This window comes from Lactuca sativa, chromosome 9, assembly GCF_002870075.4.
Source record: "Lactuca sativa cultivar Salinas chromosome 9, Lsat_Salinas_v11, whole genome shotgun sequence".
NCBI lineage: Eukaryota > Viridiplantae > Streptophyta > Magnoliopsida > Asterales > Asteraceae > Lactuca > Lactuca sativa.
This window is the reverse complement of record NC_056631.2, coordinates 54,340,546-54,368,493: the sequence shown is the minus strand read 5'-3', so window position 1 is coordinate 54,368,493 and position 27,948 is coordinate 54,340,546. Positions and strand designations below refer to the sequence as shown.

General features: G+C 37.1%; 1 pseudogene; it reads left to right on the top strand.

The window, feature by feature from the left end:
• The first annotated feature begins 23,316 nt into the window (after positions 1-23,316).
• LOC122196262 (probably inactive leucine-rich repeat receptor-like protein kinase At5g48380) lies at positions 23,317-26,682 on the top strand (annotated as a pseudogene).
• Positions 26,683-27,948: the final 1,266 nt, after the last annotated feature.

The window sequence follows — 27,948 nt, the reverse complement described above, 5'->3', positions numbered from 1 at the left end:
TAGCTTGTTCAACTATATTATCTGAGGGTTGACTAGCATGTGCCTGAGTGTAGTTGTGTGGTTGCAACAAGTCTAAAATCTTACCAACAATACCACAATGAGAATAGTAGAACATAACATTAAACTTAAAATACTATAGGAGTATTTGGTGTTACTATAAGTACTTTATACTTGAGAACTAAAACGGGATCTTCATTACTAAGTTGATAGTTGCTAAGTAGATACACTAAGGCTATATGTAATTAGGATGTTATAGACTTAGAATCTGTGAAAATTTTGCTTTACTTCTATTCTGTGTGAATTTGGAGTTAAGATCACTTATTCGAAGGCCTATCCGGTTTCGATTACATATAACTGGTATGAACTTCACAAATAGTGATGTAACAAATGAAGATTTTCTAAATAATTATCTAGATAGTTCGTCTAATAATTATTTTCTTACCCCAATTCTCGCATAGAAAACATGGCTGGACTCCATCCCCACGGCAACCAGTACCTCCCGAACGAAGTCATTGCTGGTTGGTTTGGAGAAGAACCAGAGAATGATCATCCTATCCCTGTGAATGATCACCATGATGAAGACCTTTCGTACGATGCTAACTCCGAACCCGAGGTTGAGAACCTACCCCAAGCAGCTCCCGTTCCAATTCCTAACCCTCGTCTGACTTTTCATGGCCCGACGCCTGAGTGGGTGGAATGTTTGGAAACATGGAGCTAAGGACAAGATCAGAAAGAAACCATGAAACCCTGCTGCAAGCACTGGATGAATCACGAGCCGAAGTCATAGAGCTCTGAGTACGCCAGAGGGTGTACGAAAGACACCGACTTGATGTGGAACGTCAACTGGCTAAACTGAGAGTTCACCAGAGGGATGACCATCGCCAGTAGTAGATGCTTTACTTTATTTTCATTGTTAAAAGGAATCGTTTTCTGTCTATGCTCAATGTTTCATTTTCTATGAAATTATCTTGTACCGTAAGTACTTTTGGTTAGGTCTTTATGCTTTCAAGGACTATCTTCTCTGGATATGATGTAAGACCTTTTTACAAGGTCATTTTCCCGAACTTGTACATCATGTATATCAAAGATATTGACAGTCGACTAACTTCTGTGTCATTTTCTCTATTCAAATACTCTCATCATACTTTCATTTGAGTATACCTGAAACATGCTTTAGTCAAGTCATTGGACTATAGCAATTTAGCTCCGGAGACATTTCCAAGTCTCTTTTAGTGGTTGGAATCCTGTTATTCATCAACCATCGATACCTCGGCTTGAACGACAAACGTCTTGAGACCATTCTACGAACTTACTTCCACTCAGTACGAGGACTGCATCATAGGGATGTGGGTCAAACCTTCACGAACACACTTCCATTCCGTGCTTGGATTGCATCATAGGGATGTAGGTCAAACTTTCGAGAACATACTCTTACTCTTTACTTGAACAATCGAAGTACGTCTAGGGTCAACTAGAATCGCTCACAAAATCCTTATCTTTCGCAATACATAATCATGTCTTCATCTGGAAACAGTCAGCCGAGCAATGAAACCCCTATCCTCCATATCAATGCCACTACATTACAAGCTGCATTAGCAGCTGCTGTGACAACTTTCCTTACACTCATCAACTCAGGAAACACAAGCAAGACTGGCAAAGGAGTCGAAAATTCTTATGGTAGTACCAAACCGGGAAACCAACAAATGGCAACAGTCATGGACTTGCGAAGCCATAAGATCGAAAAGAAGGGATGGTATCGTCAAGCCCTAAAGGAGCGCAAGAGATCCCAAAGACTTGCCATGCCACAAAAACAAGTGGCAACTCCTGCAGAACGCTTTAGGAAGCAATTTCCAAGGTGGAGTAATGAGGAAGGCACTCGTGTCCACATAACACTGCTAAACACCTCACTCCCGCCACCAATGCTAGTACTAGCTAGTCATGCCACCAATGCAGTGAGATAGGGCACTTCCAGAAGGATTGCCCTATGACAAAGAACTCTGGCGCAGACGGGAAGATTCTCAGGATCACAGCTGCAGGAGAACCTGCTCTGGAACCACGTTAATGTAATTTAGGCGTATCGTTGTAACAGACTTATAAACCATCCAAAACTAGTGCAACCAGAGTCTTACCTTTTGTGAGATCCCGTCGGTAGGGATGCTCGTGCGACATATACTTGTCTTTTGTAGTATACCTTATCCGCATCAATAGTCTTGTAGTAAGTCTAAAGTACTTTAACTCTGTTGATGGTTGCATAGTTGTGTTTGTCTGTAACGCCTTGTGTTCAAATCTAATGTCTTTAAGTTTCCTTATGATTCTGACATTATCATCAGACTCAATTCAATTTGATCCGCACAAAACCAGCTTCATACGTGTATCTCTTTCTCAGTAAACGTGTTTTAGCGAAACCGTCATTTCAGAACACCGAAGTACTCATGCGTAGAGTACCTCATAGTTCTTTTCTTTTCCAAAGAAATCCCCGAAGTACCACTCATACAATACGTCAAGTTCAAATCCAAAGATCCATACGGTTGGTCTGTCGTTGAAGAATGTATACATAGGGGTGATATATAATGAAGGTTCTACAGGTTTAGAATTGATGATTCCACTTTAACTTCTTTTTCCGCGATGGGATGTGAGCTTAAAGAAGAATCAGTTATTCGACTACCTTTTCAATCTTCATTATATACGACTCGTATACACGATATTGTGATCGTTGAACCAAGTATGAATTCTAATATCAACTTTAGGACGGAGCCTGCCCAAGACTACGAGTAATCGCACCGTCATATGAACAAACTTAGAACCCAGCATGACTCCTATAAACAGATCGCCTTACAGTCTAAACACCTACGGAGATACAAGAATAGTCCGGACAACTTGGCGAACTACACAAAAATAGAATTGAAAGACTAGGCTTCTCACCCTGGAGAACTCCGGTCTTATTCTTCCAGAGGTCGACGGATTGCATCGTATGTACCTCGGCTATCGAGGACTCCATCAAGATTTTCCATTAGAAATCGTTGCCTTTACCTCGCATAGATGAATCGGTTGAGCAAATGCAAGGAAAGAATTACATTCAGAAATGGACTTGAGATCCGAATATTACCAGTTTGATTGATAGGAAAGGATGTCCGGAAGACTACCTTCCGAACTTGATGCCGACACTTCAAGTCCGTAGTGATACCCCTCGGATAGGACCAATACGCCCGTAGCATCCATGAGCTTAATGAGTAGGGTCCACCATTCTTACTTAGATCAGTTCGTCATTCTCCTTGTAATGACTTACTTATCTACCCTCGTAGTAAGAAGGAACCCGTGGAAACATTACCCTCAGAAAAACCTTTCGCGAAGTTCTCTAAGCACGGGTTTTGAAATTGAAGAGTCAGATTCCTAAGACACACTATTAGTGATGGGGAATTTTTGAGTACTCTTTCAATTTGTCAAAACCATTGAGAATTTGTCGACATCAGAGACGCCGACAGAAATTCGCCAAATTCTAGGTCTTACAGACCTACTGTCATAGTTCATCCAGAGCTCTTCGCATATTACAGAAACCCGTACGACTTTGACCCAGCAGAGGGTGGCCTTTGAATGGGAAGTTAAGCAAGAAAAATAAACCTTGAAAATTCCAAGTGAGAGACCAAGTTCTTTAGGAAAACTCACTCAGGGAAAGGCTTAATATGCTTCTCATCGCGTGGAAAACTAAATCCAAGATAGTTAGGACCTCCGAGATTCTTACCAGAATCGGTCCTATATCTCACAGACTAGACCTACTCCGCGAGCGTAGTAATGTACATTTTACCCTTCACGTCCCGATCTTGAAACCGTACCTTTCCGTTAGGACTCTTGTAATCCCACTCGACGAGATCGTATTAACGAGATCCTCGCCTTCGTAGAAGAATCGTAGTGACCCTCGACCGAGAGGTCAAGCGGACGAAGCAGCGCCGCCTCCCTTTAGTGAAGGTTCGTTGGAATACCAACCGAGGACCCGAATTCACTTATGAGCACGAGAACAAACCGATTAGGAAGTTCCACCTCATGACTCGATCATTCATACCTACTTCCTTACCTAAATTCTAATTTTGGGACAAAATTCCCTCTAACGGGGGGATGATGTGACAACCCTGAATTTTCATTTGGTCAAACCCTAAAAGTCAATCACTTCATATTATAAGTCAAGTTCACTTTTACTTGTTTTTAGGAAATTAAAGTTCGTTTGATTATTTTAATAATTAATATTTAAACGAATGGGTGAACGGATGGGCCGTCTCGGGACTTGAAATTTCTAAACCGCGAATACCACGTAGCTTAGAAGTTCACGGCCAAACTTTTATGTTTGGGCCGTAAACACCCTCAAAAACCGTAAACTCATGCCTTAAGCATGAGTTTACTCCCCAAAGTAGATCACTTTTCATTTTACCCAAAAGAGTAAACTCCAAAAACTCTCTCAAGTATCATCCAAGTTTTTGCTCAATATCTTCGATCTAGTAAGTGTTTCTAGCCCTTTCAAGTTAGTATAACACTTAATCAAGTGATTGTACATCTTTTCATCCATCCATTTATGTGTTTTGACTAGATTTCCAAAACACCAAGAACACACACTAGTGTTCTTCGACTTTAAATTCAATTCAAGCTTCCACAAAGTAAGTACTTCTATCCTAGAGTCACTTAAAGCTTGCTATACATGTTTATGTTGGATTAATGTCTAAGTCCATAACTATATTTGGTAAGACTTGACCCGACCCGTCATGGTCCATTTGGGTTGCATGGCATCATGCATTTGGATAGACTATAACGAGAGAAATAACACTTAAGGTTTGTTAATATATTATAAGTTATAATATATTAATAAGATTATTTAATTAGTATTGATCAAGAATTAATCTAGAATTAATTAAGTGATAAAAAGAATACTAATTAAATATATGGGTTGATTGTGTAAATCATCCATACTTGTATAGTGGGCTAATGCTCCATGGATTATCAAGTTGGGCTAAAACCCATATGATGCTCCATGGATGCTCCATGGTGTATTTGAACCCATGGATCCAAGGAAATGGAAAGCCATGACAATTAGGGTTTACCCTAATTGTCACTAACTATATAATGATCTAATACTTGGAGAAAATTGGCCACTAGAGTATGAAGAGAAGGGCCAGCCGATTTTAGAAGTGTTCAAGTTTCTCTCAAGTTATTCCAAGTGCATTTGGTGTTGTGTGAACCATTTGAGGTGTTACACTTGGGGCACTAGGCACTCAAGCTTCTTGAGGACATTCTACATCAAAGAGGTATGTATTCTATCTTGTTATATTCATTGTTTTATATGCTAGATTAGGATAATACCTTGGATGTTCATATTTGCATGTATAATAGAGAAAACATAGATCCAAGGTATTTAGGGTTGCATGTACACTTAGGAGTGTTAGAATGCTCAAAACCCAATAGTGGTATCAGATCCTAGGCTTGTTTTCTTGTTATACTTGCAATAGTAGCTGAAAAATCGAGTTTTGATGTTGTCTGCCCGGCAGACTCGCCGAGTCCAAGGCAAAATGCATCCAACTCACCGAGTCGGTTCATGCACTCGACGAGTTGGACCACCAGACATCATATATTCGAGTTTTTTGGCTGGAATTGGACTAGGAACATTACCCTAAGATGTTTTTGGACTTATAAACTTATTTTTGATGTAGTAATGTTCATGCTAATCCAATTTCAAAGATAATTGTCAATAGATTCATGTTTTGTATTAGTTTAAGGTTTAGACTAATTACATGAAAAAATTTGATTTGAATTATCATGTTCATATGAGTTGCTTAGATAAATAGAAAAGTTGTGCAAAATAGTTGATTTCAATCCATTTTAATCTAAGATTTGATTCCAAAGTGTGTTTTTGTAACTTGTCCTCAAGTTATATGAAAAGTCACATTTAAGAATCATAAAACTCATAAAAGTTGGCAATGGTTACAAATATGAAGAGTCTTGTTCTAATTGAATGATTTTATGACTCCATAACTTGTCCTCAAGTTATGGAGGTTCAAGAGTCTCTTCATTAAATAATAAATAAATAAAATATGTAACCTTAATGAATTCCATAAGTTATAAAATAAAGAAAAGTTAATTCTTTTATTAGTTTAAAGTCTTCCATAACTTGTCCTCAAGTTATGGAACTTGAAGAGTCTTTTAATTAAAACTACTTTAAACACATAAGTTATGGAATTAATTAGTTTTGAATAGTTTCAAAAATTGCCCTCAAGTTTTGGAATTTGAAAAGTTTTCTCTTAAGAATACTTTAATTCCAAGTTAAGCCCTTAGAATTTTAAAAGTTAAAACTTAACCCTTATACTTTATAATATTGTAAGTTAATAATATTTATATATATGTATAAGAGTAAAAGTCAGTCTTACCGTTAGTAGGCCTCATTCACGAAGCCAGTCTATAAGTGGGGTATAAGGTTACTGCCTATAAAATGGCAGTTTAATGGGTGTCCACTCTCACCCACCGCTTCCTTGACTAGTGGAGGGTCGTTAGCCGAACGGGTAGAACAAAGACTATAAGTTCTCCCTTCATTAAAAGTATTAATGATAAATACAAAGTAACTAAACATTTATAAATTCCCAATCTTAGTTACTTAGGAAAATGTGAATAAGGTGCTAACCATGAAATTACACTTTGCACTTTGCTTAAGTCGGTTGGTGGAGCGTGTGTGGTTTACTGGCACACTAACTTGATTTAACAAGGTAGGTAAAGGGTTTCTTAAAGTTTAATCATAGGCCGGTGGAGTGTGTGTGGTTTACCGGCACATCGGTTGGGTGATAAACATTTAAGAGTACCAAGTAATTTGCATGGTTACTTCACACCTTGTTTTTGATGGGTTTTAGCCATATGAACATTCCTATGTGCACATACGAACCCTAATGCTTGGATCTAGGTTTCTCTAATTGAACATGCATTGAATCCAAGACTTCTAATGATAATTCTAGTATAATAACATGAGAAATCAGATTTAGATGATTACCTTGAATCACTTGCTTGAATCTTCTTGTCCTTGGAGCTTTAGAGTCACAAGTGTCACTCCTCTAATGGCTTACAAACACCAACTTAGCAAGAGGATGATTAGAGAGAGAGAGGGGAGGGAGCTAGAAATCGGCCAGGGTTCTTCCAAAGGCAAGAGTGCCGATTTTCCTTAGCCCTTAGGGTCTATTTATACTAGTAAGGCTCCTAGGGTTTCACCCTTAAACCCTAATTGGATAACTTAGGCCCTAAGCAATCCAATACCCTAATGATAAGCCTTGGACGATTTTAAGGTCTATCCTAAGCCCCAAAACCATCCCCCCTTATCCATAAGGGATTATAGCCCAAAGTACAACTATCATACAATTGACAGTTTATGCCCTTTTATTTAATTAATCTCTTTAAGTCACCAAATTAATTCCTAATTAATTTATGACTTATATTAATCAAATAATAATATTATTATTCCTTATATTATTCTCATAATATACTAATAATATTTCTTCTCTCATTAAAAATCATCATGTCAAGTTGCTATGGTGAAGGCAACCCAAAAGGACCATGCTCAATCGGGTCAAATACTTTCCTAATATAGTTGCAGCCTTAGACACTATTCCAACAGTCTCCCACTTGGATAAGTCTAGTAACTATATACAAGTATAATCCAATTAACAATCGTAGCTCTCAAAGACGCCGTCAAACTCTGATCTTATCAATCCTGTCCTTTAGATAAGGGATCGTACAGTCCTCTGTTTAGATATCATGCTAAAAATTCTATGGAACCAATTTTTCCAGCAATTGGTTTCTCGATCTCAGATTTATTCGACATAGAACTTAATCGAACACATCAATTTAGTTCTGACTGGGCCCGACACATAAGTCAAATCAAATCATCGAGCGGCCGAGATATCGCTTTTACCCTCTTAGGATAAAAGTAACAGATAAACTTCGACTTATATGCATTTACTTACTCATTAATCAACTATACACAACAATGCGTTTTATAACATCAAGTTACTGATGCGGTTTCGCATTATCAATGTACAACCAATTAACAAATAACAAACAATATATCTAGGTTTTAAGACCATATGATATTATCGTCTTGCGACCACTCTTTTTATCATATTCCATAAGGTGATTCTAGCAAGCGCGGGTTTGTTCCAATGCTCAAAACTAGTTCATAAGCACTCATGAACGTTGCAGCAAACTTTTGCTATGTCTAATACCATTTAGACAATCTACACACCAATTCATGACAATCTTCATTCATACCTACTTTTAACATATGAACGATTGTGGACAATTTGAATAATTCGATTATTCTTAATAAACTCAATTATTCCGGAAGTCAAAACATGCAAAAATGAAACAATAGCTAAACAATTAACATATGACAGTAACATTACTCATAAATAATACTCCTTTATTTAATCATCAAATGTTAATTACATTTACCGATTACACGTTTCCAATACTATCTAATCTGTACTAATATCATCCTTCAGCCCAATACTCCTAGCATGCTGCAAGTGCTTAACCCTGCTCAGTCCCTTCGTAAGCGGATCTGCTGGGTTATCTTCTGATGATATCCTCTTAACCACGAGTTGTCCTTCTTCTACACGATGTCTAATAAAATGATATTTTTGTCGATATGTCGAGATGTACCATGATCCCTTGGTTCCTTGGTCAAGGCAACTGCTCCTTCATTATCACAGAAAATTTCCATGGGCTCCTTTATGTCAAGTACAACTCCAAGATCACCGATGAAGTTCTTCAACCATATTGCCTCCTTCGACGCTTCGCTCGTTGCAATGTACTCTGATTCGCATGTTGAATCAGCTACGGTTTCCTGCTTGGAACTTTTCCAAGTCACTGCTCCTCCATTCAGGGTAAAGACCCAGCCTGAGTGCGAACGGTAGTTGTCCCTGTCGGTCTGAAAACTGGCGTCACTATACCCTCGCACCTTCAGGTCATCACTCCCTCTGAGGACTAAAAACCATTCCTTTGTCCTCCGAAGGTACTTAAGGATATTCTTGACCACAATCCAATGGGCTTTGCCAGGGTTCCCTTGATATCTACTAACCATGCTCAAAGCAAAGGCTACATCAGGGCGAGTACAAGTCATAGCGTACATGATTGAGCTAACTGCGGAAGCGTATGGGACTCAGCTCATTTCTGCTATTTCAGCTTCAGTACTCGGACTTTGAGTCTTACTCAACTTGGCATTACTTTGTATCGGTAATTCTCCCTTCTTCAAGTTTTCCATACTAAAACGTTTTAGTACTTTATCTAAGTAAGTGTTCTGACTAAGTCGTATTAGTCTCTTACTTCGTTCTCTCACTATCCTTATTCCCAGAATATAGGAAGCCTCTACGAGGTCCTTCATAGCGAAGCACTTCCCGAGCCAGGACTTGACCTCCTGCAATGTCGGGATGTCGTTTCCTATGAGTAGTATGTCGTCGACATACAAAACGAGGAAGCTTACTATACTCCCACTGGCTTTGACATATACACATGACTCATCTTCGCTTCGTACAAATCCAAACTCTTTGACTTTCTCATCGAAGCAAAGATTCCATCTGCGAGACACTTGCTTAAGTCCATAAATGGACTTCTCAAGCTTACACACTCTATTTGGATGCTCCGGATCAACAAAACCCTCTGGCTGAGCCATGTAAACATCCTCAGCCAACTTCCCATTAAGGAAAGCGGTCTTGATATCCATTTTCCAAATCTCATAATCATGAAATGCGGCAATTGATAGCATCACTCTAATAGATTTTATCTTCGCAATTGGTGAGAAGGCCTCATCATAGTCAACTCCGGGAGTTTGAGTAAAGCCCTTCGCAACCAATCGCGCTTTATATGTGTGTACGTTTCTATCCACGTCGGTCTTCTTCTTGAAGATCCATTTGCACCCAACGGTCTTACGTCCAGGCACATTATCAACCAAATTCCAAACTTGGTTGTCATACATGGATTGGGTCTCGCTGTCCATTGCCTCTTTCCATTTTGCAGACTCCGGGTCTGCCTAGATTTATTAGTGTACTATCACTAATATACGTGTCCTCTTCGGTAGTAATATGAAAACCATATAACTGGGGTTGAACTCTAACTCTTTCGGAACGTCTAAGAGGCAATGATACATCAATCGGTTCAACCGGAGTTTCCTCCTCGAGTTAAGTGCCAGCGATAGAGGTTCCTTCATCAATCGACTCTTGAATCTCTTTAAGTTCGATTTGCCTCCCACTGTCTCCTTGGTTTATGAGTTCTCGGTCTCGGAAAACTCCTCTCCTCGCAACAAAGACAACATTGTCCTTCGGTCTATAGAAGATATATCCAAAGGATTTCTGCGGGTAGCCGATGAAAATACATCGCTCACTACGAGGTTCGAGCTTGTCATGAGTATCTCGTCTTACGAAAGCCTCACAACCCCAAACCTTGATATGTGCTAATGAGGGAGCTTTCCCTATCCACATCTCGTGAGGTGTTTTGGGAACCTTCTTAGTAGGGACTCGGTTAAGGATATGGGCAGCAGTCTCTAAGGCATACCCCCAGAACGAGATAGATAGTGAAGCATGACTCATCATATAGCGGACCATGTCTAACAAGGTTCGATTACGCCTTTCTTCCATACCATTTAAATGTGGTGTCCTAGGTGGCGTCAATTGTGAAACTATTCCACACTCCTTGAGATAGTCGTGGAATTCAAGACTTAGGTACTCTCCTCCTCGATCGGATCGAAGCATCTTGATTTTCCTGCCCAATTGATTATCCACTTCATTCTTGAACTCTTTGAAATTTTCAAACGTTTTTGACTTTTGCTTGATTAAATAGATATACCCATATCTACTATAGTCATCGGTAAAAGTCACATAGAAGCCGTTCCCATCCTTTGTGGTTGATCTAAACGGTCCACATACATCGGTATGTATTAGGTCCAATAGACCCTCACCCCTTTCACACGTACTCGTGAAGGGTGATTTAGTCATCTTTCCAAGCAAACAAGACTCGCACGTGTCATCTTCCCTAAGGTCGAATGACTCCATCACTCCATCCTTTTGGAGTTGGGCTATGCGCTTCTTGTTGACATGTCCAAGACGACAATGCCACAAGGATACTCTATCCATACTATTGGAAGAATCCATGCATAAAACATCATTTCCTAGGTTATATACACTCATAGCAGTTTCATAAATTCCATTACATGGTATTGATTCAAAATATAAGACACCATTTAGATAAGCATAAATAGAACCATTCTCATTATTAAAAGAAAATCTAAATCCTTGTCTAAACAAACCATGAAATGAAATGATGTTTCTTGCCATTTCTGGCGAATAGCAACAATTATTCAAATCTAAACATAAACCATTCCTAAGCACTAGAGAATACACTCCAATCTTGGTCACAGGCGACGATCTTCTGTTCCCCATGATTAGATTTATCCGTCCATGCTCTCCGTATTTCTTTTTAGTCCCTGCAATTCAGAACAAATGTGGTAACCACACCCGGTATCTAGTACCCAAGAAATAGCATGAGATGAATCATTAGATTTAATTGTGTATATACCTGCGATAGACGGCTTGATCTTTCCTTCCCTGATGGCTTGCAGGTAGTCTGGGCAGCTTCTCTTCCAATGCCCTATTTTGTGGCAATGGTGGCACTCTGCCTCCTTTGGGTTAGGGTTAGGCTTAGCGGGATCAACTTTGGTCCCACTAGAAGAGGAACCATCTCGGGACTTTTCTTTGCAGTGGCTCTTAGACGGAGCCTTCCTCTTCTTACCCCTACCTTGCCCAATTACTAAAACAGGAGCAGCTGGTGGATTGGGAGTTGGTGCAACAGACTTGTCCTTGAGGTTGCTCTCAGCAACCCTAAGGAGACCTTGGAGCTTACTTAGGGTGACCTCTTCTTTGTTCATGTGGTAGGTCATCCTAAATTGATTGTAACACGTAGGCAAGGAGTGAAGCACCATGTCGATATCCAAGTCTTCCCCAAAGTCAACATTCAACTTGCGAAGACGATCGACATACCTTTGCATCTTTTGCAGGTGCACGGTTAGAGATTCTCCATGACCCATCTTAGCGGAGATCATGTTAGTGAAGATCTCGTAATGTTCCTGCCTCGCATTTTGGTGGTATCTCTCCAACAAGTCTTGGTGCATTTTGTACGGATACATGTCCTCGTAGGACTTTTGGAATTCGGCGTTCATTCTGGCTATCATGATGCAATGAACCTTCGTTGCATCACGTTCATGAGTTTCAAAAGCAGTCATTTCAGCCAGAGTAGCGATTTCTGGGTTGATCTTCTCGAGCTTTTCATCGAGGACATACTCCTTGTCCTCGTAGCGAGCAATCATGCGAATGTATCTTATCCATTCGCTAAAGTTCGTCCCATCGAAAGTCACCTTTTGGCAAAGGCTCATCAATGTGAATGAGCAAGCAGCAGCGTTGTTCGCGTTCGACATCTACAAATAGAAAGGAAAAAGATAGATTAGAATATGAATCCCTAATTATCACCCAATAAGAAAAATTAGGGCTACGATCCAACAACAATATTTACATATTAGAAAAGGGATACCGTAATCCAACATGCAAATAAATTAAAGCTAAGTGAATGAAGATTCACTAATTCTCCACCATGAAAACATAACTTTAAGTTCTAAATGTATTGAGAATTCCTAGGTTTCGATGAGATTCATTGAACTTTTCAATGGCATGTTTAAATCTCGATATGCCCCTCTCGTTTATAACTGGGATACCGAGGATCACAAAGTGGGTGGGAATTACCATGCAAACTTACACGGTGCCTTCATTGTAACAATCACCTATTCGATGTGCCGGTAAACCACACACGCTCCATCGAACTATGATAAACAATGAATCACCCTTTGCCACCTTTGCTTAGAACCAATTAGTGTGTCGGTAAACCACACACGCTCCACTAACTTCTTAGCAATGGTGCAAAGTGTAATTTCATGGGATTGCATCAATTCACTTTTCCTAAAGTAACTAAGATTGTGAATTTTGAAAAAACATGTAGTTACTTTGTATTGCATATTATACTTTTAATGAGGAGATGAGGTTGCCCTATCGTACCCGTTCGGCTAACGACCCTCCACCGATCAAGCAAGCGGTGGGTGTGAGTGTACACCCATTAAGCACCATTTTATAGGCCGCAACCTTATACCCACCTTATAGACCGGCTTCGTGAATGAGGCCTACTAACGGTAAGACTAGCATTTTTAGTTATACATATATATACATATTAATCTTGTAATATTATATTAGTATAGGGTTGAATTTTAAACTTGTAAAATTCTAGGGTTTGAAATTTAAATTGTCTAAATTAAACTTTTAATCACAAAACATAAATTTCAAAACTTGAGGGCAAGTTTTTAACTTTTCAAAACATGGGGGATCAAATAACAAATAATCCAAATTAACATTTAATCACATAATTATCCATATTTGATTTATTTAATTATTTCTTGCAAAATAATTTACCAAATTAATTAAAATAATTAACCAATTATCACATAAGGAAATTAATATTTAATTAATTGATAAATATCTTCAATTAGGTCAAGAATATACTCAAATATATCTTAAAATCAGATTTATATTGACCTATTAAGATTAAGTTAAGTATCCAAAAGATAAACAACAAGAAATCTTGAAATTAGCTCTTTCTGACGCTCGAACTCGCCGAGTACCACAAAGGACTCGCCGAGTTGAGGCCTAATCGCCGAGTCCACTATGGAACTCGCCGAGTTCATCAGGCAGAATGACAAAATTCGAATTTTGCAAGCAACAAACAAGCAACCAATGCATCAATTCAATAGAAACCAATCAAGGCTCTGATACCACTGATGGGTTTTAGCCATATGAACATTCCTATGCGCACATACGAACCCTAATGCTTGGATCTAGGTTTCTCTAATTGAAAATGCATTGAATCCAAGACTTCTAATGATAATTCTAGTATAATAACAAGAGAAATCAGATTTAGATGATTACCTTGAATCACTTGCTTGAATCTTCTTGTCCTTAGAGCTTTAGAGTCACAAGTGTCACTCCTCTAATGGCTTACAAACACCAACTTAGCAAGAGGATGATTAGAGATAGGGGAGGGAGTTATAAATCGGCCAGGGTTCTTCCAAAGGCAAGAGTGCCGATTTTCCTTAGCCCTTAGGGTCTATTTATACTAGTAAGGCTCCTAGGGTTTCACCCTTAAACCCTAATTGGATAACTTAGGCCCTAAGCAATCCAATACCCTAATGATAAGCCTCGGACGATTTCAAGGTCTATCCTAAGCCCCAAAACCGCCCCCCTTATCCATAAGGGATTATAGCCCAAATTACAACTATCATACAATTGACAGTTTATGCCCTTTTATTTAATTAATCTCTTTAAGTCACCAAATTAATCCCTAATTAATTTATGACTTATATTAATCAAATAATATTATTATTATTCCTTATATTATTCTCATAATATACTAATAATATTTCTTCTCTTATTACAAATCATCCTGTCAAGTTGCTATGGTGAAGGCAACCCAGAAGGACCATGCTCAATCGGGTCAAATACTTTCCTAATATAGTTGCAGCCTTAGACACTATTCCAACAGTTTTGTGATCCTCGGCATCCCAGTCACAAAACCTGAAGGGCACACTCGAGATTGAAACATGCCATTGAAAAGTTCAATGAATCTCAAAAGATCTAGGAGTTTCAAATTCAATTAAAACTTAATTATATTTCGTTTAATGGTGGAAATTGGTGAATCGTCATTCACCTACCTTCAAATATTTTATAGCTTGGATTACGGCATCCCTCTTCCGAGTTATAAAATAGTTTGTAGGGTCCTAGCCTTAATATTTCATATTGGGTGTTATATTAAGGACTTTTAAATCAACTCAACTTGAATATCTCCCAAAAGATCTCTAGTTCAGACATCTATGATCTTGCCAAATCCCTTGGAACTTCACTTCCTCCAACTCCTCCAATTATTCTCCCTAACCCATAGGTTCAAGGTCACTCAAGCCCTATTGGCAAAGCAAAGGTCTATGTGTGATCACATCTTGGAGATGTAGTCACATATTGACAAGCCGGGAGAGTTGGGTGTCAAAGTCTTGAGAGTGTTAGTGGCTCAACTACTTTCTAAGTCACATAGTGAGTTCCTTTGGGACTCCTATGAAACATACTATGACAAGACCCTTAATGATCTTATCTATTTTCTTGGTACTGCTGAATCAACAATGATTTGGAAGGCTAGTAAAGCAAATTTGATTAGAAGATCGACTTCCCAAAACTTTATGGACATTGACAATGATGACACTGGAAATCCAGAAAAGCATTCTCTTCCCAATGGAAAGGGATTGGCCATAGTCAACTTGGTTGACCAAATGGTAAAGAGAAATGCTAAGTCTGTGATAGTCCCATGTACCATTATCAAAGAGCCCATAAGTTAAACTGCCAAAGGAAGGGGCTTTGGTTACGAAGCTGCCAAACGTACCTAAGGATGGTAAAGTCAATGGGTTTGACTTTATTTCAGGTAAAGTCCATTGTCTAACTCTATTAAGTTTCTACTCTGAGATTCTTGATACATGATGTGAATGAGTCACATGTTGATGTCTTAAGAATCAAAGAGAACTGAAGAAACTTAAAGAAAGAATATGCTGAATCTGATCGCGTAGATGGATTTGTATTGCATAGTTTGAAAATCGGATTTTTGAGCTACTTCTTAGGAGTTATGAGATATTTCTTAGGAATAGATAACAACAAGTTTTTCATATGGACTGTAAGGATAAGTTCTTCTGCAAAGTTTTTAAATTAAAAGGAAAATTTTTGATTTTATTTATTTTAAAATATCCTTACGAGGGCATTTGTGAAAAGTTGTTGTTTATAGGATTCCATTGATAGCAATATTGGAAAAAAAATGAAATTGATTCTTTCATTTGTGGTAGTGTCTAAATTTACCAAATAAAGAAAGTGTCTCATCACCCAAGTTTCAGTTGGACCGAAACTTGGAATCATGCAAGTTGTATAGTATGATGGATGAGAACTTTCAAGCATTGGAAAATTAAGACTAATTACTTGTTCACATGGATGTGTGAGTCAAGTAAAGGACTAAGGGATCGAGTACACATTCTTGTGCACTGGTCAAGTCCACCACAAAAGATCGATAAGATTATTCATCATAATTTACTAAAGCTCAGTAAATATGGTTATACTTACAAGCTTAAAGTGTAATTCTAAGACATTGGAAAAGGTTCCAATGTAAGGCAAAGCGAATAAGAAGAATCAAATTAGGCAGAAGGATAAAAGTTTCTCAAATCTGAAAAGATGGGAGAGTACTTTAGTATCAGTTTTTATGATCATCTTAATGAGTTAGAGACCTTATCACAATTCATCCTCTAAGTGCCTTCTTATAGCTAAGAAGAGGAGTTATGAATTGTTGAAGTGGTTAAATCAAGAAGATGATTCATACTTCGTTCCAAAAACAATTCTTAGAGTCATACTCCAAGATTGTAACTTGAGTGACATGTCTTAAAGAAGGTTTAAAAACACGTTTCAAATGTAAGAGTAAAAGTGTCCTACTCTTGTACATTTGAAGTTGGTAAGTTGTGATGTTTTGGATAAAACAAAGACCAACTTAGGCCAACTGTGTGAAGGTTTTGTCTTGATAAAGAATCCGCACTATCCCTTGAATATTTGACAAGAGAGTCTTATATGTCAAGAGGACAGTGGGAGTTTTAAAGGTCTTGAAAGTCTCAAGAACTAATCAAGAATAAAACCTGAGGTTCTACACTTGCACACGACTTGAGGTTTATAACCTATCGTGTTGAAATTTTTGTGCCCATTCCAGTTAAAGTTGGCTTTGCATATGAGTTCTTAGAGTCCTCAATTGGTTGCATAACAACTTGGAACCAATGGCAGGCCTTGTACTGCCAGGTGGCAAGAAGTTAAAATTGCATAAGTTCAGTCCATATGTGTTTGGATGTGTCATTATCTGTGTCTTGTGACTACGGTTTTGACAAATTCATATGGGTAGGAACTCGTACACCATAAAAATCTAAGTGTCATAAGGTTTCTCTCCGATTCATGAAAATGATGGTGAGGAAACACTTCCACTAAGTAGATTTGTAAGTAGATAGTAATCTTTGCATTCTCAAGTTGTTAGTAGGCACACTAACATGGACTTATGAGAAATAGCAAAGGTCTAAACAATTAAGCCAATGATTACGGAATCCTTTTTCATAGTTCTGAAATTTTTTAGACACACCTGTGAGCTATCTACAATAAGGTGTATGATTTTGATAAAGTCTTATCAACGCAATCTAGTATCAGAAATCTGAACTTTGGTAAAAAAAGTCAATAGCTAATTTCTGAGTACATGTCAAAGCTAGTGGGAGCATAAGTGTTATGCTAACCATCATGTTAGTGGGAGCATGATAATTATGATAAGTATTGCAACTTAGCAATGTTAATTATAGAAAACAAAAGTTTCAATTCGTGAGGTTGCAGGGATTGGAAAAGTTGTTTTGCTATAATTAAGGGAAAGTAAATTATACTTCATTTCAATTATGAAAAGCTTATATTGAGTTTATAATCATTCTAAAGAGCTTATATTGAGATTTTAATCACCTTTAGTCAAGAATATATATATATATATATATATATATATATATATATATATATATATATATATATATATGAATTTCATGTTGGATTGGTTCAACTTAAGAAAATTCTATATATTGCGTTCTTAAAATTCGATTATGATTACGGCATCCCTTTTCATAGTAAAATTTTGAGAATATGGCAAACAAAAAAATTATTATGGCAAAAGAATGGTCTAGAACCATGTCTTTATGCGAAACGTCATGAATTGTGTCCCATTTACTTTAGGTACAAGAGCGATTACTTGTGCTATAATAATTATTCTTTCTAAATTTTCCAAATGCCTTGGGGCATTAAGGAGGAAAATGTCTAGAATTGGATATGACTAAAGTGATTAAGTAATTGTCGAGGACAATCTAAGGTTACCAAAGATTGGTTGCTCAAGGACAGTTGGAAGTATAGTGTGAATTTTGGAAGGGCTATATTGAGATAGTCTGAAAAGAGGCAACTTTTGTTTAGAAGTAGTAGTCAAAATGGGAAATAGAGTTGTCTCTATAGATAGAAGCAATCTGTGTAAGATTAGAAAGAACTTAGTGCAAGAAGCATGTTCAAAGCAATGCATACTTTGAACATAAGGGTTTGTGTCCATGGAGTAGGTATTCATTGGAATAGTCTGTAATGTTTGTTGTCAAGTCTTTGTGACTTTGTGCATAATCATTACAAGAGAATCATTGCATATAAGTTTAGAATCTAACAGATTTCGGTAAAATGGCATGAATTTGGAATTCCTGCATTAAGAATTCGGGAGTGTGAAATTAGAATCATTGAAAGTTTGGTCAATGGGTTTATTTCACAAAGTAAGGATCATAGATAAACATAGAGTGCATACTTAGTGTATGGCAAAGCTATTGTTTTGAAAAACATAGTGTACATGCTTGGAATGGGATACCTAGTGTTTTAATTCAAGTATAAAGTTGATAAAACTGAAAAAATGAATAATGAGTAATCAGTATGGTGATAAATAGAAGTGGTCTATTTATATTCATAGGGTTTGATACGATATTTGATTCATTTATTCTTGTGTTTCACTTTGCATGTTTTGACTTCCATAATAACTAGGTTATTCTTCCGGAATGACTAAGTTATTCAAACCATCCACATTCGGTCATATGTTGGAAGTAGATATGAATCAAGACTGTCATGGGTTGGCTTGTAAAGGTCCAAGTTGGTGGACAAAGTTGTGCTACAACACTCATGAGTGCTCATGAGTTCTGAGTATTGGATTCAACCTGCGCTCATTTGAATCACTTCATGGATTTTATCATGAGTGATCATGAGACAATAATATTTTATATTCTTCAAACCTAGAGATATGAGTTGTTACTATGAGTTGGTTATACATTGATTGCGCGAAACCGCATTGGTAACTCGATGTTATAAAATGTGTCTTTGTGTAAGATTCAACAAGTTGTAGAAGAAGCCATATGAATCGAAGTTTATCCATTCCTTTTACCTTTGGGATAAAAGCGATATATGTGGGCCCCTCGATGATTTAATGATGATACATGTGAGTGCTTGGCCAAGCCATGACTGAGTTGATTTGTTCAATCAGTCAGTCGTCATAAATCGGAAATCAGGAAACAACAGATGGACAGAGAAAATGATTTACAATCCATGTCTCAGTCCATATGATATCTAAAATGGAGGAATATATGATCCCTTATCTAATGGACAAGTCATTGACAAAGGTCAGAGTTCAGCTACGAGGTCAGAGTTCGACGGAAGCTTTTGAGAGCTACGATTGCCGGTTGGTTTTTGAAGTCATACGCAATAATAGTTTTAGACTTATCCAAGTGGGAGACTATTGGATTAATGTCTAAGTCCATAACTATAATTGGTACGACTTGACCCGACCCAGTATGGTCCATTTGGGTTGCATGGCATCATGCATTTGGATAGACTATAACGAGAGAAATAACACTTAAGGTTTGTTAATATATTATAAGTTATAATATATTAATAAGATTATTTAATTAGTATTGATCAAGAATTAATCTAGAATTAATTAAGTGATCAAAAGAAGACTAATTAAATATATGGGTTGATTGTGTAAATCATCCATACTTGTATAGTGGGCTAAAGCTCCATGGATTATCAAGTTGGGCTAAGACCCATATGATGCTCCATGGATGCTCCATGGTGTATTTGAACCCATGGATCCAAGGAAATGGAAAGCCATGACAATTAGGGTTTACCCTAATTGTCACTAACTATATAATGATCTAATACTTGGAGAAAATTGGCCACTAGAGTATGAAGAGAAGGGCTAGCCGATTTTAAAAGTGTTCAAGTTTCTCTCAAGTTATTCCAAGTGCATTTGGTGTTGTGTGAACCATTTGAGGTGTCACACTTGGGGCACTAGGCACTCAAGCTTCTTGAGGACATTCTACATCAAAGAGGTATGTATTTTATCTTGTTATATTCATTGTTTTATATGCTAGATTAGGATAATACCTTGGATGTTCATATTTGCATGTATAATAGAGAAAACATAGATCCAAGGTATTTAGGGTTGCATGTATACTTAGGAGTGTTAGAATGCTCAAAACCCAACAGTTTATACCAAGGAAAAGTCCCAAGAACACCAAGAACAAGGTGTTTACGGTTTTGGGAGGCTCCCAAAATCGTAAACACCAAGTTTAGTGCCAAAAGGTGCTTTAGGGTTTCTAGATGCTTCACAATGCCTTAGGGACTTGTCTAGATCCATCCTTGATGATTTTATCACACAAAAAGCACAAAAAACTCACATTTATATGCATTTACAGTTAGGGGATCTCCCAAAACCGTAAACACCTTAAAAGTTGTATAAATGTCCCATATTTATTCCTTATGCCTAGAATCTAACCTAGGCTATTACCTTGAAGTGTTTAGGACTTGAAAACACCAAAATACCATAGTCCATAAGAATTTACAATAGAAAACTCATGGAGAAATGGTCCTTAGACCGTAAACTCCATTTAGGAGTGTTTTGATGCCACACAACACTTCCTAAGGCTTAAACATGAAGTAGGAATGCTTGGAATAGCTTAGAAGACTTCAAAACAACAAATAGTCAAAAGGTTAGGAGCTTACGGCCGTAAACTCAAGAGTTTACGACCGTAAACTCAAGGGGTGTTGGTTTTTAGGGAGTAAACTCATTTTAGGAGTGTTCCTTGAACCCTAAACACACTAGTCTTTCCCTACAACACTTAGATGCAATCCTTGAGACTTATAACACTTGTATAAAGTGTTTAGCATGTCCTAGGGTGTCTTGAATTTGTTTATTAGTTGTTTAAAGACTAATTATTATATGTTAATTAGGATCATAGAGTGTGTTCAAGACTTCACTTGACACCTAACATCCTGTTTCAGTCCGTTCATCCCAACCACTTGCTCCAAGTGAGTTCATACCCCTTAATCAATGTTTTAACTATTTTTAAATGTTTTATGTGGGGGATACAAGTAGAATCATGCTAGTTATTATCTCAATCACATGTGATTAATAAGCAGCATTCAAATGATTTACTACTCATTAGCCGTTTTACCAAACAGATTTCTTCAAATGATTTTCATAAACGTTTTATATGTTTAAAACTCCTTATTTTACACTATATGTTTCATTTCAAACTCATTTACAATTGTGTTTCCACCAAATGTTTTCTTTATACTTAAATTGTTTTATCAAACCCATGCTTTCAACCCGTTTTATAGATTGACATCAAGTCGATCTTTTCTTAGATAATAATTATGTTCAAAGGTTTTACAAAACTTATTTTATGTTTTTATATTATTAATTGCATGTCTACGTATGTATAGTTATATAAGAAATGTTTAAAAGGCTTAAGAAGGCCTGCCCGCCCTATTTCCTTTTCGCGCTTGAGATGTGGTCTGGTGGGACATCGGGTATCCGTCCGAATGTCGTTTAAATATTAGTTATATATCATGTGCACATATACAGTCATAAAGGTTCTTCCGGTTCATTCAATACCCTTGGGTAGCAAGGGTATACCATCATGTTCATACGTACCAGTTACATTACTAGTAAGCTACCACATGGGTAGTTTAGGAAGATACTAGAACTATTACTGGAACGCGATATCATACAATGAGTCTGTTCATTAATGAGTCAATACTTGCTAGATAGAGAGAGAACACACATTACAGCTAGTACACAAAGTACATTACTATACATGCTAGATAGTGAGAAAACACACGTACAACTAGCACACGCAGAACATTACAACACATTTACATAGATACATTCACATATGTACATTTACATGAATACGTTTACATATGTACATTTACATGAGTACACTTTCATGAATACATTTACATATATACATTTACATGAGTACACTTACATGAATACATTTACATATATACGTTTACATATATACATTTACATGAGTACACTTACATGAATACGTTTACATATATATGCTTACATGAATACATTTACATTAGTACACTTACATGAATACGTTTACATATATACGCTTACATGAACATGTTTACAGATGTATAGATTCTGTTATATAATCCTCATTCTTATCTTCACTTTGTGATACAATCACATTATCGCCGAGATAGATGGGATTGAATATCCTAGTACCAAAGGATACTTTGCGGGACTAACCATTCCTAGAATCTCTGTTAGCTACAGAGGTAAAAGCACATCCACGGATGTCAACGGTTGATACCATTACATGTATACTTTAAGGGACTAACTATTCCTACACCCAGCTGTTAGCAACAGAGGTAAATGTACATCTACGGATGTCATCAGTTGACCCTGTTAGTTATCCTAGTACAAAAGGATAATACTTAGGTTATTTATATTATTACCTCTATCTTGTGACTCATTCACATAACCGATGAGGTGAATTATTTGAGTATCCTAGGGCCAAAGGATACAAATTCTTATAATAATAATAATAGTAGCACAGTTGGGTCTTGGTAGAAGACTACATTTAGAACAGTTAAGTCTTGGTAGAAGACTACATTTAGAACAGTTAGGTCTTGGTAGGAGACTGCCTTTTATACTAGTAGGAATCAAAGGGATTTCTAGGGTTTTTCAAACATTTACAGTTATTTTACAAACATTTTCATACTTACACAAACTTTCTTTCAAAACATTTTCAAGTCTTTCATTACATGTCATACAAATACTTACATTTCATTCATACAAATACTTACATACAAATTAAGACACTAAAATACTTATGATCTCACCAGCTTTAAGCTGATACTCGCTTTCAAAATAACTTGTATCCTCAGGTCAACGATAGACAGGTACCGATGCAAGGTTTAGAGAAGATGGAGCTCGTTCAAGACTCATCTTTCATTTTGTTTTATACTTTAGTGTCTATCATAATTTGTCAAAACACACTTGTATTAAAATTGTATTATTAATGCAATGGATGATGTTGTTGCTTGTTTACTACTTTTCATTGTTGTGATACTGTACATGACGTCCTCTGCCCCAAAACGTTTCCACCGTTCTTGGTTTTGGGGTGTGACAGAGGAAGGAAAAGACACTCTAATAGTCGGAGTGTATGTAGACGACATCTTGGTGACAGGGAGCTGCACTGAAAATATTCAGATATTCAAGAGAGACATGAACATCAAATTCGAAATGAGTGATCTCTGGCTATTATCCTACTACTTGGGGATTGAAGTGAATCAAAAAAGAGATGGGATCACATTAAAGCAAGAGGCATATGCAAGAAATCTCCTCATCAAAACAGGTATGCAAGACTATAACCCTACACGAACTCCAATGGAACAAAAGCTCAAATTACGCAGGGATGAAGAAGGTGAGCTTGTAAACAACACTGAGTATCAAAGACTTGTGGGAGCATTGAGGTATCTAACACACACACGGCCTGGAATTTCCTTTGATGTTGGGATTATTAGCCGCTTTATGGAGAAACAAGCTTTGAAGCATCTTCAAGCTGTAAAAATGATACTCAGGTACATCAAAGGCACATTGGAGTTTGGCCTAAGATATTCGAGGAGGAAAGAAGATGCAGATATCATTGGATACACTGATAGTGACCTTGGCAATGATGTAAATGATAGAAGAAGTACAAGGGGTAGGGCATATTATGTGAATGAGAACTTAATTACATGGGCTTCTCAGAAACAGAGGTGTGTAGAACTCTCCTCATGTGAAGCAGAGTTCATGGCTGCAACCATGGTTGCTTGCCAAGGGATATGGCTAAGGAGGTTGATTAGTGAAATAACGGGACAAAAAGTACCGCCTGTGACAATGATGGTGGATAACATGTCATCACTGGACTTGATGAAGAATCCAGTCTTCCATGGCAGGAGTAAACACATAGACATCCGATTCCACTTCATTCGCGAGTGTGTCGAAAATGGGGAGATTTCAGTCACACACGTATGCAGCAAGGAGCAAAAGGCGGATATTCTAACCAAGCCACTTGGTAGAATCAAGTTCGAGGAAATGCGAAGTCTTCTCGGAATTCAAAAGGTATGACTTCTAAATTAAGGGGGAAATGATGAAATAATTCAGAAGTTTAGTTAGTCACTTAATTAGTTTTTAATTAAAGTGAGTTTGTTGATCGTTATAATTAGATGCACGTTTATTTTGATTCAATCAAAGCCATGTTGGCTAAGAGACCGAGTCTCATGCATGTAGTGGTAGTTGCAGTATTTCTCGCATGTTTGTGTGTTTAAATATGCTATGCATGTAATCGTTGAGGTATTACCTCTTTTCTTTCAATTTACAGAGAAAAGATTTAAGCTAGAAACATTTAGATTCGTTCTTTCTTTCATCTTGATATTGTACATAGCCATTGTCTGAGTGTTACAGGTTTGTGAAAAACCAACAGACAGGATTAGATCTTTCTAGCAACTACCTCTCAGGAACAATTGCTTCTAATATTGCATAGCTTTTAGGATTCATCATAGTTCTAAAACTCTCCAACAACTGTTTCTCAAGTCCAATCCCACCTAACATTGCCAATTGTAAAGACTCGAACCCATGTTTTCCAATAGCAACTTCCCTGCAGAAAGCTATGCAAACAACCTAGGACTTTGTGGAGGTCCCTTGTAAGCATGCGAGGATGAAAAACCTGAATATGATTTTTTTTTTCAGGGTTAGGGGTTGGATTTTCTATTTCTACACTCTTAACTATTTTCTTCATGTTCTTTTGTTGTCCAAGACTGAGTATAAGAAACATGAGATATCATCATCTTTTTGTTAAGAGAATTGAAAGAAAGATGCATCATTTCATTCCAAGAAACCCCCAAATCTTATTTGCAGAGAATGTTACAAGCATGGAGATGAAGGTAAAATCCTCTGTCTCTTTTCTCTTGATCACTAAAGAAGGAAGATATATACATATTAGTAATTATTCGTTTTAATTAATATGCAGGTAACTGCCATGGAAAAGTTTATCCGTAGATTTATTTTGGTGGAACTTGAAATGGCCACCAATGATTTGGACAAAAAAAAAACGTCATTGGATACGGAAACATGGGCCTCATGTACAAGGCGGAGTTTCCAAATGGCTTGTTGGTTGCAATCAAGAGGCTCCATAGATTTGAGAGCTTTGATAAAGAGTTCTTGTCAGAAATAGACATTATAGGAGGATTGCATCACACAAACTTGGTACAACTGCTAGATTTTTTCTTTGAAATGGATAAGAAATTTCTAGTATACAAATATATGATTAATGGAACCCTCCATCAATGGCTATATGGTAGGCCACACCAAGAAGTCATGAAGATAGGATGGACTTTAAGGTTAAAGATTGTGGTAGGGGTAGCAAAAGGGCTTGCATGGCTACATCACAACAATGTCCTCCGGCTAGCCCATCTTAAACTCAACTCAAAATGTATCTTATCAGATGACAAGTTTGAGCCCAAGATATCAAATTTTGGCAACGTGATAATCTTGATGAATACAAGTGGCACCCCTTTAAGTGCTTCCAGTTTTGTAGTTCCAGATTCAAATCCCTATATCGAGGATGTTTATAGTTTTGGGATTTTGTTGCTTGAGTTGGTTACCAGTAGAGAACCATCGACATGGATCAACTCCCTGACAGATTATGTGTGGGGCGTGGACTTTGATCTGATTGATGAATGCTTAATGGGACAAGGAGTCGATGAGGAAATATCAAGGTCGTAGAACTCGCTACTCGGTACTCGGGGAGTACTCGGATTCGGTAATTCATGTAGAAATATTTTTAGAAAAATTATATATGTCAAAATCATAAGTTAAAATCATAATTTGATTGAAATATATAAAAAGTTTAGATACATGTAAATACATAAAAATTGAAATAAACACAAATGTCTCACTTCATAAATAATTACTGAAAATTTAAGATATATATGTAGTAATAATCACATGTGTGTGTTATATAATAAATCATTAAGTGTGTTATACATATCAAACTTGAAATTCTTGATGTTTTTCTCTTTTTATGGCAATTTTGACCCTTTGACCGAGTTTGACCGAGTAGGCCCAAGTAAGACCGAGTAATACCGAGTAGGCACGAGTTAGAAAGACGTTGACCAATTTTTGACCAATTTTGACAGATTTTTGACCGAGTTTGACTTAATCTGAGTTTTTTTGCTAAGTTCACATTACTCACCTTGGTGCAGGGCCGATTCTGAGTAATCGGCCGAGTAGGCCGAGTTTTGCAACACTGGGAAATATATCAAAATGCTTAAAATTGCATAAAACTATATTCGTCCACGTAGAGATGAGGCAACAAACATGATTCAAGTGTATCAAGCAATACGTGACATTGGGACATCAAGAAACAAAATTTATCTTGTTTCATTTACTGGTTTACACAATAACAAGGGATATGTGTAGTGTCACTCTTATGATCAAATCCCAATTGCGTAAAATACTTCTTGTCTCTTATGATCGAATGAACATATACCTTTCTTGAGTATTTTTGCATCTAGTCAGACAATGCTCAAACAAATACTAAGAAAAAATGTTCAAAACATCATTACATACTGCAATCGACTCTCTTGATTTTAGTGAAAAACAAACAAAAACAAAGAATTCGCGAAAGATATATATATATATATATATATATATATATATATATATATATATATATATATATATATATATTTCAATAGATATTTAGAGCATCCACAATCCATTACTCACACTCCATTAAACTTCTATTCAATCATAATCATCATATATTCAACTCTTGTTAAACCCCCATTGTGGATGCTCTTAGAGCCGACATAAAAATCCTTTTTTTTAAAGAAGGTTTCATCCAAACGTCACTTTTTGGTGGGCAAGATTGCAAGTTTGGTCCATATGGTATGTCAAATATTAGATGTTTGGTCCAAAATATTTTGGAATTATAGTAGTCCAAAAAGTTTCATTTGTTATTAACTTGTACAAAGTTATTTGAAAACATTTAAAATAATAAATTTGTTCTTTTAACTTAGTTTTTTTCTCATTTTCTTTACAACGATTAAAAAAGAAAATACAGGAAATACATCTCTATCTCTCTCTCTATCTCTCTCTCTTTCTCTCTCTCTCTCTCTCTCTCTCTCTCTTAGCGGGAACCTCCACCACCAAAAATGAAATCAATCTCACACCACCACCACCGTATATTCTACTGAAACACAAGCTTCACCAACGCCGACTTCATTTCCGATGAAGAACATTATCCAATTCCTACATCTATGGCCAAAACGAGATTTGGAAACTCTTACTCTGAAGATTGGTCTGATGAGATCTGGGTTTCAGATCAAAGAAGAAGAGGCATGACAGCGAACGAATGATAGCAGGCTGCGATATCTTTTTGTGTTTATCCCTTCTAGATGCGATGACAGAGGTCCAATGTTTCAGATCTAACAAACCCAGAAAATCAAGTATGTGATTCAAATTTTGTGTTCTTGAGTGTGTGCATGTATGTTGATGAACAAACCTAGAATTCTGGGTTTTGAATTTCTTCCGTCGACCTCTTTTTTTACTTACAAACCCATCTTCTTCTTCCTGTAAATCAGTCCCAGATGAACAGAAAAACACCCAAACAAGGGTGGACAACGAGGAGGAGCACAACTCAGTGGAGACGGATAAAAGAAAAAGGAGAAATTAGATAGAGAAAAGAGAAGGAGAAACCAGAGGAGGAGGGCCATGTGTCTCCAAAAGATGATGTGAATTTTAGTTTGTCGAAATCTTCGGTTGTCGGCGACATAGATTTGTTGGAACTGGAGAACTCTATAGTGGGTCTTGTGTTAGGGTGCAAAGTCA